Source organism: Homarus americanus, unplaced genomic scaffold, assembly GCF_018991925.1.
Source record: "Homarus americanus isolate GMGI-L3 unplaced genomic scaffold, GMGI_Hamer_2.0 scaffold28, whole genome shotgun sequence".
In the NCBI taxonomy this organism is placed as follows: Eukaryota; Metazoa; Arthropoda; class Malacostraca; order Decapoda; family Nephropidae; genus Homarus; species Homarus americanus.
In genome coordinates this window covers 5,269,679-5,284,014 of record NW_024742238.1, presented here as the reverse complement: position 1 = coordinate 5,284,014, position 14,336 = coordinate 5,269,679, and the positions used below count along the sequence as shown (strand labels likewise).

General features: G+C 41.3%; 1 long non-coding RNA gene across 2 annotated transcripts in view; it reads left to right on the top strand.

Annotated features, from left to right (window-relative positions):
* LOC121876651 overlaps nucleotides 1–11,086 on the top strand; it is a 36,567-nt gene extending 25,481 nt beyond the window's left edge. For both annotated transcript variants that reach the window (XR_006090798.1, XR_006090797.1), the window contains 2 exons: nucleotides 876–937; nucleotides 3,647–11,086. This is a non-coding gene — a long non-coding RNA (uncharacterized LOC121876651). The remainder of the gene's footprint in view (nucleotides 1–875; nucleotides 938–3,646) is intronic.
* The last annotated feature ends 3,250 nt before the right edge of the window (nucleotides 11,087–14,336 follow it).

The following is a 14,336-nucleotide window of genomic DNA, read 5'->3' as shown; positions in this document are numbered from 1 at the left end:
GACATATTTGACAGCAATGACCTCGAATTTAAGTGTAAATGATGCAGGCCACTAAGTCTAAAACACTCACATTCGTCAAACTTACGATCTGCTGTTGTGTATGTCGGTACTCGTGGAATAATCTGTTGAGCGTTTAGACACATATTACACACAGGGTCGAGAATTGCACCACTAGATATCCACCCATTCTTTATAGCACGGCTTCAGCTATTCATTCCCTTTGTGCAGTAAATACAAACAAAAACTCTCATTTTCTTCTGATACCAACACGACGAACTTAAGTGTAAATATTCTGTTCAATAATGTTAAATCTGACAAATTCTATCAGTTCTTGTAATTGGTTTTACGGGAAATTGTGACCATATCTGTTAGATTTAGAAATTGACGTGACAGAAGGTTTGTGTAGCATAACCATTTTATCAGGGGTGGACTGTGGCAAGACAGGCAAACAGAGGGTGGAGTGTGGCAAGACAGACGGACAGAAAGACAGATAGAGATAGATATAGATAGATAGAAATATTTCCATAAAATAGTGCTCGGGGCAGTGGGAAATCTTTCTGATATAAATCAAATAACCCGCCATCGAACTGTACGTTAAGAGTTAAAAGAAAAATTTTAAAATAAAATTTATATTTGGGTTTTTTTTTTCTCGAGTCCTTCCCCTTATACGTCTTGGAGTTAAACTTTGGGACCCATAGGGCACATCCTCCTGTTGCGTCCTAATGTGGCCAACCTCCTGCTAGCTTTCTCTCCCCTTCTTCCTCCTCAAAGAGTCCACTACAGCAGCTTTAAGGAGGGAGGGACACTGAGCTCCTCCCCTGTACAGTACACCACTCTACTATAACGTCACACTGAACAACTTGTTTCGCCCTCAGGTGAAGCACTTTGACCGGAAGCGACAATATATGGAGTTCAAGGAGCGGATACACTCGGTAGGGTAAGTGTGTGTGGCTGAGCCTAGCTGCTGGATGGCCTTAGTTACAGCTAGGATGTATGGATGGCTTAACTTAGCTGCTAGGATGGCCTCAGCTACAGCTAGGATGTATGGGTTGCTTAGCCTAACTGCTGGATAGCTTAAGCTAAGATGTATGGATTGCTGAGCCTAGCTATTGGATAATCTAAGCTGTAACTAGGATGTGTGAATGTCTGAGCCTGGTTGCTAGAATGGCATTAACTGCAATTATGATATGGTTGTGGCTACCAGGATGGCTTTGCTGCAGGTAAGATGTGTGTAGCAGCAAGGATGCCTTACCTATTGATGTATGTCTGGTGAAATCTAGCTTTCAGGATAGTCGTCGCTGCAGCAAAGATGTGTTACTGAGCCAGCCTATAGTTCCTAATACAGCCTTAACCGCGGCTAGGATGTGTGTGTGTAGACGCTAGGAACACATTAGCTACAGATGTTCTCAGTGTGAGAACAGCTCACTGCTGAGGTCGAAGCTAAAACCTACCGCTGAAAGGTACATAAGTAACAGTCAGAGGAACTTTGTTTAGCTGCTGACGAAGGGCTCCGGCTTCCTACTGCTGATTCCTGCTTATAGTTCTGCTTCCTGGGTCGGGTGCTCACGCTACTACTGTGCGTGTGTGGGGGGGGGAGAGTGTGTGTGGGGGTGTGTGGGGGAGTGTGTGTATGGGGGAGTATGGGTGTGTGGGGGAGATGGAGTGGTGTGGTAGTGGGGGTGTGTGGAGTGTGTGTGGGGAGGTGTGTATGGGGTGTGTGGGGTGTGGTGTGAGTGGTGTGTGGAGTGTGTGTGGGGAGTGGTGTGAGATGGGGGTGTGTGTGGAAGTGGTGTGTGTGTGGTGTGTGGGGGGGTAGTGTGTGTGGGGAGGGTGTGTATGGGGTGTGTGGGTGTGTGGTGTGTGTGGGGGGGGTGTGTGTGTGGGGTGTGTGTGTGGGGAGTGGTGTATGGGGAGTGTGTGTGTGTGGGGGGTGTGTGTGTGTGGTGGGGTGGTGTGTGTGAGTGGTGGTGTGGTGTGGGGGAGTGGTGTGTGTGGGGGGGAGTGTGTGTGTGGGGGTGTGTGTGTGTGGGTGTGTGTGGTGTGTGTGGGGCAGTGGTGTGTGTGGGTGGTGTGTGAGTGGTGTGTGTGGAGTGGTGTGTGTGGGGTGGTGTGTATGGGGTGGTGGGGGGTGTGTGTGTGGGGAGTGTGTGGGGAGTGGTGTGTGGGGGGGTGTGTGGGGTGTGTGTGGTATGGGGGGTGGTGTGTGGGGGAGTGGTGTGTGGGGGAGTGGTGTGTATGGGGTGTGTGTGGGGGAGTGGTGTGTGGGGTAGTGTGTGTGGGGGAGTGGTGTGTGTGGTGTGTGGGTGTGTGTGGGGGGAGTGGTGTGTGTGGGGTGGTGTGTGGGTGGTGTGTGTGGGGGAGTGGTGTGTGTGGGGAGTGGTGTGTGGGGAGTGTGTGTGTGTGGAGTGTGTGTGGGGGTGGTGTGTGGGGTGGTGTGTGTGTGGGGGTGTGTGTGGGGTGTGTGTGTGTGTGGGGAGTGGTGTGTGTGGAGTGGTGTGTGTGGGGGAGTGGTGTGTGTGGTGGTGTGTGTGGGTGGTGTGTGTGGGTGTGTGGGGTGTGTGGGGGTGTGTGTGGGTGTGTGTGTGTGTGGGGAGTGGTGTGTGGGGAGTGTGTGTATGGGGTGTGTGTATGGGGGAGTGTGTGTGGGTGTGTGTGTGGGGGAGTGTGTGGGGGAGTGGTGTGTGGGGGGTGGTGTGTGTGGGGGTAGTGTGTGGGGTAGTGTGTGTGGTAGTGTGTGTGGTGTGTGTGTGGGGGGTTGTGTGTGGAGTGGTGTGTGGGGTGTGTGTGGGGTGGGTGTGTGGGGAGTGGTGTGTGTGGGGAGGTGTGTATGGTGTGTGGTGTGTGTGGGGTGATGGGGTGTGTGTGGGGGAGTGTGTGTGGGGGGGGTGTGTGTGTGGTGTGTGGGTGGTGTGTGTGAGTGTGGGTGGTGTGTGTGTGTGGGGGTGTGTGTGTGGGTGTGTGTGTGTGTGTGGTGTGTGGTGGAGTGTGGTGTGTGTGGGGTGGTGTGTGTGGGGTGGTGTGTGGGGGGTGTGTGTGGGTGTGTGGGTGTGTGTGTGTGGGGAGTGGTGTGTGTGGGGGGTGGTGTGTGTGGGGGGTGGTGTGTGTGGGGTGGTGTGTGGGTGGTGTGTGGGGGGTGGTGTGTGTGGGGTGGGGTGGTGTGTGTGGGGGAGTGGTGTGTGGGGGTGTGTGGGGTGTGTGTGTGGGTGTGTGTGTGGGGGTGTGTGTGGGTGGTGTGTGTGGGGGTGTGTGGGGGTGTGTGTGTGTGTGTGTGTGTGTGTGTGGGTGTGTGTGTGTGGTGTGTGTGTGTGTGTGTGAGGTTGTGTGTGTGTGTGTGTGTGTGTGTGTGTGTGTGTGTGTGTGTGTGTGGTGTGTGTATGTGAGTTGTGTGTGTGTGTGTGTGTGTGTGGGGAGAGTTGTGTGTGGGGTGTGTGTGTGTGTGGTGGGGGTGTGTGTGTGTGGGGTGTGTGTGTGTGTGTGTGTGTGTTTGTGTACGTGTGTGAGTGAGGGTGTGTGTGTGTGTGTGTGTGTGTGTGTGTGTGTGTGTGTGTGTGTGTGTGTGTGTGTGGGAGAGGTGTGTGTGTGTGTGTGTGTGTGTGTGTGTGTGAAAGGCGTACACTCTTTAACTTATTCAATGTGTCTCCTACAGACTCCGGGAGGCGGGCACACTGTCGCCGTGTCCCGCCCTTGAGTCCCCCCTCGTCAGGAGACATCGCATCTACAGCGAGGTCGTCTTCACCTAGCACCACCTGGTGACACCTTCCACCTTCACCTGGGCCTCACCTGTCTGTGCAACACCTAAATCAATATACTGTACTTCACCTGTACCTGTCTGCACGATCACCTAAATCTGTTACCAAGAGTCATTTAAATTTGGTTCCAGAATCACATAAATCTGGCCCCAGAAGCACCTGAAACTGGCAACATCATCACCGAAATCAGTGCCTGCCTGGAGGATCATCTAAGTTTGACCGCAACGCCACCTAGTTCAGCGGACAACTTCTCTAGGCACCTAGAGAAGCAGTGGCCACCTTCCCTGTTACCACCTAGTTGAGGCGGCCATTCCTACATCAGTAATGCCACCTACTGTAGTGACTCGCCTCCCTTCCCCTATCTTCAACTGCACCAGGCTTCAGTTTCACCAAACAAATGATCAAAGACTGTCTTAACACTCTCGACAAGATCACCCATATTAATGACCTCCTCTACCAATATTTTCACCTACCTTCACCTGGTTACAGAGTCATCCAGAACTGGTCATTAAGATCACCTAAACCAATGACCTCCACCACCACCTTCTCATGACCTGATCAAAATAGGTCGCGTCCCAACCCACTCGCTGTACCCACGAGTCTAGTCAACTTGTAAACAGGTTTAACTCCTTTAATTTAGCTTTACCTACGTGTTAATAAAAGGCTTAATCCCTGATAGGAAAAGGAAAATTCCATCAAGTCATTTAATTTTAAAAGTTTTACTAATAATTAAAAATATTATCCCTTTTTTTTTATCTAACTATAATAATCTTTCTATTAAGAACACTTGGCGCAATAATTGTAATTTTCATCGTTGCTTAGATTTTAAGCGACCATTCTTGTCTATAAGCAAGTTCAAGTCTTCTGTTTCACAGTAGATGTTAAAAATATCTTCTATCATCTCGGCAGGTAAAGTCAAACAGGAATATTTCCCTTTCCTCTCAGGAGAAGCCTAGTAATATACCGGTATCTCTTCCCTTACCCCATACCATGATGTGAAGCCTAATATTCTAGGTGTGAATTATAATTCTTTCTCTTCCCCTGCCAGCAGGTGAAGCCCACTATTAGGGGAATTAATCCTAGTGCTCAGCAGTGTGTGGGTAATAAAGATGTAATTATCATTCACCCAATGTGTGTATAATACTTAACATAGCTAAAGGAGCGCCAGTTAGAGTTTAACGTAACACGGTAGGTTAAGAGGTCATCTCAAAGTTCAGAGACGGCATAATAGTATTTTTAGAGTCTATATTCATACAGTATGAGCATAAAACATTAAATAGTGTTTCTCTGGAACCATAAATCACTAGTGAAAAATAAGTTGCCGTAATCTCCGGGATTCCGGCACAAAATTCATTCGGGTTAAGAAAATGCATATATCCACTCAATTCATGTAAAATTTTGTACATTATTTAGGAGTTAACTTTAGGGTTTACAATAGTGATTTTGATCATCGAGACACACTATCTTACGTCTCCTATACACATAGAGGCTCCGAAAACATTATTGAGTTACCTTTAAACCCTGAAGTAACCCTTAATGTTATCAACTATTAAGAGTGGAATGACCATTTTCATTATAGGTATATATTTTTTTTATTGTACCAGTAATTCTAATAGTATTTTTTTTATCTTTTTTCACCAAAGCACTTGCATTGATATTTCAAGTGGAATCGTTTTCTTAAAAGTTCTTACGTATAACATTAGAACACTATGCTATTCTGGTTAGCGGTCGGAAATATGTCGATATGTAAATAAACATTAGGCACATAAACTATTTAATAAATAGAATTCAAAGTTTAAGCTGCAGATACTATATTCACTTTCAAACAAACAACCTGAAAAAAATCAATGATGTGTTTGTTCAAAATTTGTTACTACAAATATAAACAGACGTAAACCTTCTTTATGTATAAACGCCAAATACCCGCATTGTATAAAAACACAAACAGGAGACACCGCTTCACCACAACAACTATATAACCCACACGCACAGCACTCATGTCACCAACAGTAACACATAAGACACCCAGAGTAATTAAAGCAGCTACAGCCTTAGAATAAATGCAAAGTGAAACGCTAATTTTAATCCCATATTCATGGTGGAATACCAAGCAGGCCAAAGGATTGGGCACCGGGTTAGTTTTTGCGATATCAGCTGATGGGAGTGTTGACTTCCATAATGGGGTTGTTGCCAAAAGTATGAGCAGGCTGCTGGTATTTGTGCACTCGTCATTAAGAATACGGGATACACATTGTGATAACATCTCAGTAATCCTGCCAAAAAAGATAAATGTTCGATATTTCTTTTTATAGACTTGGGGTGTACTTATGCGATTCGAATTTTTGTGATGTTATTTTTTCACTTTTCACATCCTAGTGAAGGTCCGATAACAGAGGTATATACGGTAATGATTTTACTGATTAAAGCGTTCGCTTTGGGTGTTTACCAAACTTAAAAGATCATCAACTGGTCATTATTGGCCGTCACCCCGGAATTCAACCAAGTAGCTAACTCAACTTGTTTTAATTTTATGAGTTGGACCAATCAGAAGGAGTCAGTGGCTCAATCAGATTAATTTTACGAATCAGGAGACGAGTCGACGCTACTGACGTCGTTCATAATGCATTACATTACTGTGAATCATCTTCTTTCACAAGGTATGTCTGTAGTCTCTTCCGTTCCAAATAATGCATATTAATTTATTGATCCGGTATGTAACGGACATTAGAATATTCTAGCCGTGTGTAATAATCAACAGATACTTTTTAGGCAATTAGGTACATGACAGAAAACGTCGCTGTGCAGCATATGGAGGGCGTCTGTCATGATAGTTCAGTAAACATGGCGTATAATCCTTGGCTCAATGTATGACGGTTCATTAAGTGTGTCACAAGCACTTATCCTTATATGAATACCTGTCATAATGCTTCTTAGTCATAAATTATCACTCGAAGCAACACACTTAATGTATATGTTATTCAGTGAACAATATTTGTTTTCATTACCAGGTTCTTTGATTTTATTTCATACTATTGTATGACAATTTTTGTGCATATATGATTATTTTGTTGGCTAATGTATTTCTTTCAGTTATGTGTGTGTGTGTGTGTGTGTGTGATTTATGAAATAGCATTGTAAAAAGTAAAAAATTGTAAATCGTACATTACTTGAAAATGAAAATTGTTTAAAATGAGAATGCAAAAAACCATAAATCAAATTAAAACATCAGCAAATCGTGAATGCGTTGAAGGACAAAATCTCTACCGAACCCAACCCAGCCTATCATTATGTCGTACAGATACATGTTCCTTCCCTTATAGTAAAGTTAGGAACAAGTGAATTGGGCAATTATCTGGTAGAAGTTTGGTCGATTTTAATGTTTTCTTGGTAGGAAGTTATCCAATGGAAAATGGTCTAGTAGAAATTTGTCTATTCTAATATTTCGGCGGTAAGAATTAATAAAATATGAAACTTTCTAGTGCGATTATGACGACGTACCTCCAAGCCTCAGATAGAGAAGCATCTGCACCTTCCTCTGATACAAGGAGTCCAGGAATAGATTTCATAGCCTAGCGGGCCACATCCGGCCAACTCCCGGCCCTTCCAAGTTTGTAGGTCATGCAGTGCACCCAAGACACAAAGTTATCATATTTTGATAAGATCACTCTATAACAAAAGGTCTTCTGCAACCAAGTTTCTTACTCAAGCCCAATTCACTGTATATCTTAATAGCATCAGCATGAAATATGACGCGTTTGGAAAAAGAGATCGATAGATATTTTATTCAGGAACAATCGCTAAATACGCATAGGTTCAACATGTATAGATATATAAATACTGACAATCGTTAAGTAGATTGTATTCTTTAGGGTCCAATATTTTCATATCAGAATAAGGTAACTTTCAAAATTGTGATATTTAGTAGAAAAAGTCGATGCATAAGAAAACAGAATATTCACAAACGACACAAGTATTTTAGAAGAAAGTGGTCTGTGTAACACACACACACACGTCTTACCTCTGATGCTTGTGGGCCCGAATGGATGTTAGCCTTGATGTAGAAGAGGTGTGCTGAAGTAGATACTATAGCCCGGATGTGAATGAACTGCGTTAGGGAAGATGCGGCTGTTTATGGATGTATGAGGTGAAAGGGCCTTTACAAGTAACTTCTCGGGCGTCTCGTAATTTGAGGTCGGTATGGCCACAAAGTCTGAAAGAAACGATAATCATTACTTGATTTTTGTAATTACTGTTAAGTCTTATTTTTGTCATTAGCGTTAGTCAATAATTGTGTATGACGTCATTTTCACTTATCGAAAAATAGAAAGCGGATAAATAGATTTAAAAATGAGAAAATAAAAAAAAGTATATACCTGCAGTATATGTATCACACTAACTAGGGATAATCGTCGATTGAGCTTGAAAACGCAGCTGACCTTTTTAAGGAATTGGCGTAAGCTTTTGTTTTTATTGCTATAACTTACCTGTAATGAAAATTAATGGGTATATGATAATATTTGCTGTGTACAATGCAAGACGTTTTATCAACTTAAGATAGCCAAATTATAACTAAAGTAGGTTAGGCCAGGTTAGGTTGGATTATATTAGGTTATGTAAGGTTTTGTATGAAGCTATTTATTTATGTGTATTCTGATGATGATCAAAATCATTTGTGGCCAACCAGAAGTTTCCAAGAGAAATGCATAAAAGTTATCGCTAATCGGTAATTATCCCTATTTTGTGAAAGACACATGACTCGTACAGTAAAGGTTTAAGGTCTTGGCTAACTATAGCTGTTGTCTTAATCACGGACAACGGTACAATATTGAACTAGATCAGAGCAAAGTCTGAACCAAAACATTCATGATTTAAAATTATTCATATAGCTGACTGACGCAGCTAAACAACAGGCTCTAATTGTCCGCAATTTCAGGTAGATGGGCTAGTAATAATACGTCACTGTTGGGCTATGGCAAGTTAGTTACACTGTCAAGACATACAATAATCACTACTATGAAGTATTTAGTAAAAGTATAAGAAACAATTTGTTTTAATAATATATATTATAATGTGTTAGCAGTATGAGTCACATCAATACGTCAGCTACAATAATTCTGCATTAACGGCCGGAAGTTATGAGTGAAATATTTATACCAATATAATGTACTATGATTTTGTAAATATTTTTTTCACAACATTTGTCTCTAACTGCGGTTTGTTCTAGATATTTAATTTAGTCCATATTTTCAAAGGATTGAATGATAAATATTCCTTGTAACAGAAGATGCGAGTATGTAGTACAGTACCAAACTAGCATCAACATTACACTTTAGGGGATGAGACTGAGTTAGGATTTGTGTTCACTGCCTTAATATTGTCTAATGCTAAGTGAACATTACCAATTAGGGTTGTCTCCGTGTAAAATTGATACTACCTTTGGAAGGTATTTTTGTACTTTCGCAGTTCTGCACATCATTATATTTTCAGATACTAGAAATATTTATCTTTCGACATTTTGATAATCTCGACTCTGAATAGCTGAAACTTGACATCTTAATATCGTTTTCTAGATTTCTAACAGACATTATAGATTTATGTACATATATAAATATATATACATATATTTTCGTAATGACTAAGATATCTCATATTGTGTGATACTTACCTAACTATAGTATGTTGATAGGCTATGTAAGTTTATAGAAACACACTATACTGTATAACTACGCAAACTGATGGTAGAGTACTGTACTATTATATAAGGGTACCATAGGCTATTATGTAGTAAAGTAAAAATGTAAACCATCGAGTGAAGGTATTGTACCATAGACTGTGATCAGTGTGGGTACCATCCATCATACATAAAATACTACAAGTTACATGGGATGTGGTACAGTATCGTGTGAAAGCAATGTGAAGGTACCATCATTATTTGGTTGTGACGGTGTACATGGTAAAACAATGGTACAGCATGCTTATGTCAAACTACTGTAAAACTGTTCATGACATAGTACACTTTAAGGGTGTATTATCAATATGTGATACGTGCCATGTTACCCCGCTTTCCCTGTGGTGTTGGCTTACGACACGTTAAAATTCAGCACGAAAGAATATATTACCCCAAAAGTAGATGAATTTGGGGAAGATTAGGCCAGCTGTGTGGTAAGGCTATCACGAGTGTGTATGACGAGTGTGGGGAGATGCTTGTGAGCCCGTCCATACTCTAGACGTGTAAAACATCTGTTGACGATGTCGTTACGGAAGTTTCTGCTCTGCCTTTCTGAGCCATTTTATCTTTGGACGTTTTAATGTAATTTTCTTTTTGCTTAGCACGTTTTAGTCTATGGCGCTATTACCCGAGGATAGTTAAGGCTAGGACGTTCTACCCTAGGCAAGTGTAACTTAGCACGCTCTACTCTAACATTTTAGCTTAACAAGTTTTATATTAGAGCACAGGAGACACATTTCGGCCAATAACACTTCAGTCTAAAACGTCTTGGCGTAAACTTTAAGCTATAAAGTGTAAAGCTGACACGACCGTGACACGTAGAGAGGCGGGATGACAATACACTTAAGCCAAACGTAAACTAATATAACAGAACCTATCCCACCCTCTCGACCCGTCCTTCTGTTTAGTGGAGTTTTCTACAACTCGCACACTGAGTTATGCCCTGCCAGTTGACCACACTAGAGCTTGGTAAGAAGGACTGGCTTAAATTCAAACGAGGCTTCAGTCACTATCCACGAAAAAAAAATTAGAAAATTTATTGATTCTTCTAGATGTTAACACCAAAAAGTTACAGGAATGGATTGAAGGGTCAGTTTAGGAATTCAAAGTTGGCACTGCTTGGTGGCCTTAGGGTTTCAAAGCGAGTTGTATGACTGTTGAAATAGGGTCCTGTTGATACTCTATAAACATCCCCTTAATAAGCTCCAAAAAATATCGTGCCTACTACACTGAACTCCTGAAATGATCCGTCAATGTAAAATAAGATAACTATGAGGGTGGTGTTATCACCGTACAGAGCTCAACACCATAACACATGAAGCTGCTGATCTCCAAATGTCAACCGCATACCCTAGCAATAAGTTTATTGGAAAGCTATTATGAAATTTTAATAGGCTTAAGTACCTTTTCACTCGTTTCTTGTACTGTCTTAGGTTTGTACTCCGGGCTCTTCATAAGTACACTGTATCTTACTGTAATGTTAGTCAGGTCCTAGGCTTGGTCTAGCTGTAAAATATTATAATTAAATTAAATTGTACTTGTTTACAATGTAATGAACATAATATCAACCTGGATGTGTATGTTTACATTGCAATAACCTACAACGCTTCGCCACAGTTTCATTTATCCTCACTGAATTACTAAACATATGTTGTTTATCCCACAGGTTCAATCTAACACCAAACCAAGGTACAGCAAACGGAATGAAACATAACATAATACTGTACATTCATTAGTTGACTTAAAGAAAAGCAATTTATCAGTTAAAACAGGCTGGGGAGGAGATTCTTCAGTTAGAACGGGGGATTATCTGTTGGCTACTCATCCCGTCACTACCAGCTGCTCCTGTCACCTTCATTTGTCACTGTTGCTTCCTTCCGTCACTGTCGGTTCCTCCTGTCACTGTCAGGCGCTGCTGTCACCTTCACATAACGGTAAAATTGAAATTTCACTACCAATTGGTTTTGGACCAAAAATCGAAGTTTTTCCCATTGTATTTGGTGATTCAATTGAATTTGTCCTTAATTTCCGTCGGAAATACAGGGCATATCTTTTTTAGTAATCACCCCCAAATGAACCTGACCAACCAAAGAACCCTACCTAACCTTACCTTACTTTCTATAGCCGAGAGGCAAGGAACCTCCCCCGCCATATTAAACAGAAAGTAATTATTTTGATATCTGGTACTAATGTAAGCAGCTTTGTTGAAGCATCATGGTGTAAGTTTACTTTTTTTTCCCAGAAAACAGCGAGGACAATTTTTTTTTCAGAGCGAAAATTGTGAACTCTTGGAACAATCTACCAGAGAACGTTGTGGCGGCAATAAGTGTGAGCTCATTCAATGCCACACTTGACCAACACGGGAGTAGGTTCCGATATATTCAAGATCTTGTGCATGCCCAGTATATGCCAACAGTGCGTATCGGAGACGTGACCGCCCAAGAGACTAACGAGCCATCAATGGAGAAGAGGATAAATGCAAAAGTAAAAGTAATAACACTCAGTTCCTCCTGTCTTTCCATGGTTAAATCAATTTACCGTTAACCATTATTTGGATACCAATACTGTCTATCTATCTATCAAATTATCTATCCATACAAACGAAAACCTGTGTATCTCTCGATGTCCCCATTTAATTATATACAGTTTCTATAAGACAAGAAGTATGACTTCTAAAAAGTAAAAACAAAAATTAATGTTTGTGGATGGTGCCAAGTTATTTAGGGAAATTAAGAACCAAGCAGACAGTGAAGAGTTGCAGAAGGATCTCTGTGAGCTTCAAGAATGGTCGAACAGGCTGTGAGGATTCAGTAGCGAAGAGGATACACCTGGAACGTACCAACGGTAAGGAGGCGTATATATCCCAACACACAGGGGTCCTAAACCCAGAAAATCTGGCCCAAACCCCAAAATGAGCAAATTTAATAAAAATTATTTCTAAAGATAAACAGGTTTGGGGGTTCATATCACCACTATAAATTTTTTTATTTGATGCGTAGTTTTCAATTTATAGAGCATTTAAATAGTTGCACTGAAAGTGCAAATGTGTGTTTTGGGTTCTGGATACCTCCGGTAATACTTAAAATATTTTGTATATATTATTTTCTATCGGGTATTATATGTCGGATACAAAAAACAAAACAATAAATGCCATATGTTGGCTGTTGCATATTCGTTACATTTTGCAAATGCATAAAGTTAACGATGAATTCCATCGAATTCCATTACGAGATGCCTACCATTGCGTAGTGGAATATACATATATAATAATTCAGTAAAATTTAGATCCCAAAATGTCCCTAATCGGCAAATCATAGTTGTTGAAAACATAAATTAACATTGGTACCGAATTGTCCGGTTTGAGTATTGCGCCATAACTCCGTTTTCTTTTGGCCCATTGTGTTGACATCACTCCAGCTGTCATTCTTATTCACGAATCATTTCAGGGTAGGTTTATAATTTGTAGCGTGGATTTTCTTAAAAGTATACCAATACTTTCTGAGCTTGAGAACAACCAAATCGTATTTTTTTTTTGGTAGTGAAGGAATACCCGACTACCCGCTTCAGTATAAGTAAAAAATATAATAGTTACCCAAACTTAAATTAACACCATTGAAAATGTTCGAAGGTAAACTTTAATGCAGTTGCTGGCATAGCGGTAACGCGCATGATTCTCTCGGCCCGGACACACGTGAGAAGGGTATTATCCAGTGTGACCCTACCAAACACCACAGGTTTCCCGGTCCTCGGTTTCCTCCTGTACTAACACTGAATAAACCACCCAAGCGGCTAGTAAGCTGATAAATGGCGAATATGAAGAAAAAAAATTAGACCACACATAAAATATCAGGACAAAGAACCAATCAAGACTTAATGAATTGGCTTTTAGCGACGTCTGACTCTATGGTAGTGTGAGGGTGTTATTGAGTGTGACTTACACACTAGATGAGACCATGGGACTTAAAAGTGTAATAAAATAAAAAGGCTGAAGATAAGGTTGGTACCGTATGGATGAACAAAAACCAAAGGAATTAAACATTAATTTACCACAAAACAATTAAAACATACATGTATATCAAATATATTTGTATGCACACAAACAAGTAATTTTTACCCGACAATGAGACCTCAGCTACCGCTTGGGTCGTTCGTTAGTTTAAGCTGTTCTATTTGCACGCGTAGGAATCTTAGTTCACAGACTGACGTATTGTATCCACTCTTCTCACTCTTGAACGTCATTAGTAACTGCCGAATCAATTAATATTTATTTGAATGACACTGGGTATATATCGTCGACACAACACGACGAGAGACCACAACACAGGTGTCCGGGACAGTCACCTCTTCTCCAGCACACGTTAACTGCACAAATCAGTCAATCCTACTTAATAACTAGCAACAACCACCATGTCCTCTTGATTCGATATAATACTATGTCCACACTGGAGACATACCTCTTAAGTAACGATGCCAAACAAAATACAGCGGGACCACTCTCCCTCCATACACGATTATCGAGGGCGATCCATGCAGCGTTGCCAAAATACCGCACACTCCTTTGACGCACGTTTTCTTTATAGGCAGAAGTGATTAGAGGAAATGGATTTCCTTAGGTAACTATTTCAATTTGAGATTGGTATAGTTGTAGGATAAAACAAGTTGGAAACACATTATTATAATTTATTATTATAATATATGAAACGTACAGCCTTGATGAACATTACAAATAAAATATTTATTGAAAAGAAATCAGAAACGTGACCGATCGCCCAAGCAAATGCGAGATTTTATGCCGTTTCAGAGCCGATCTTTTGGCAGACAAATCTGCACAGCATAAACGGCAGTTCGCTCTATTGGGG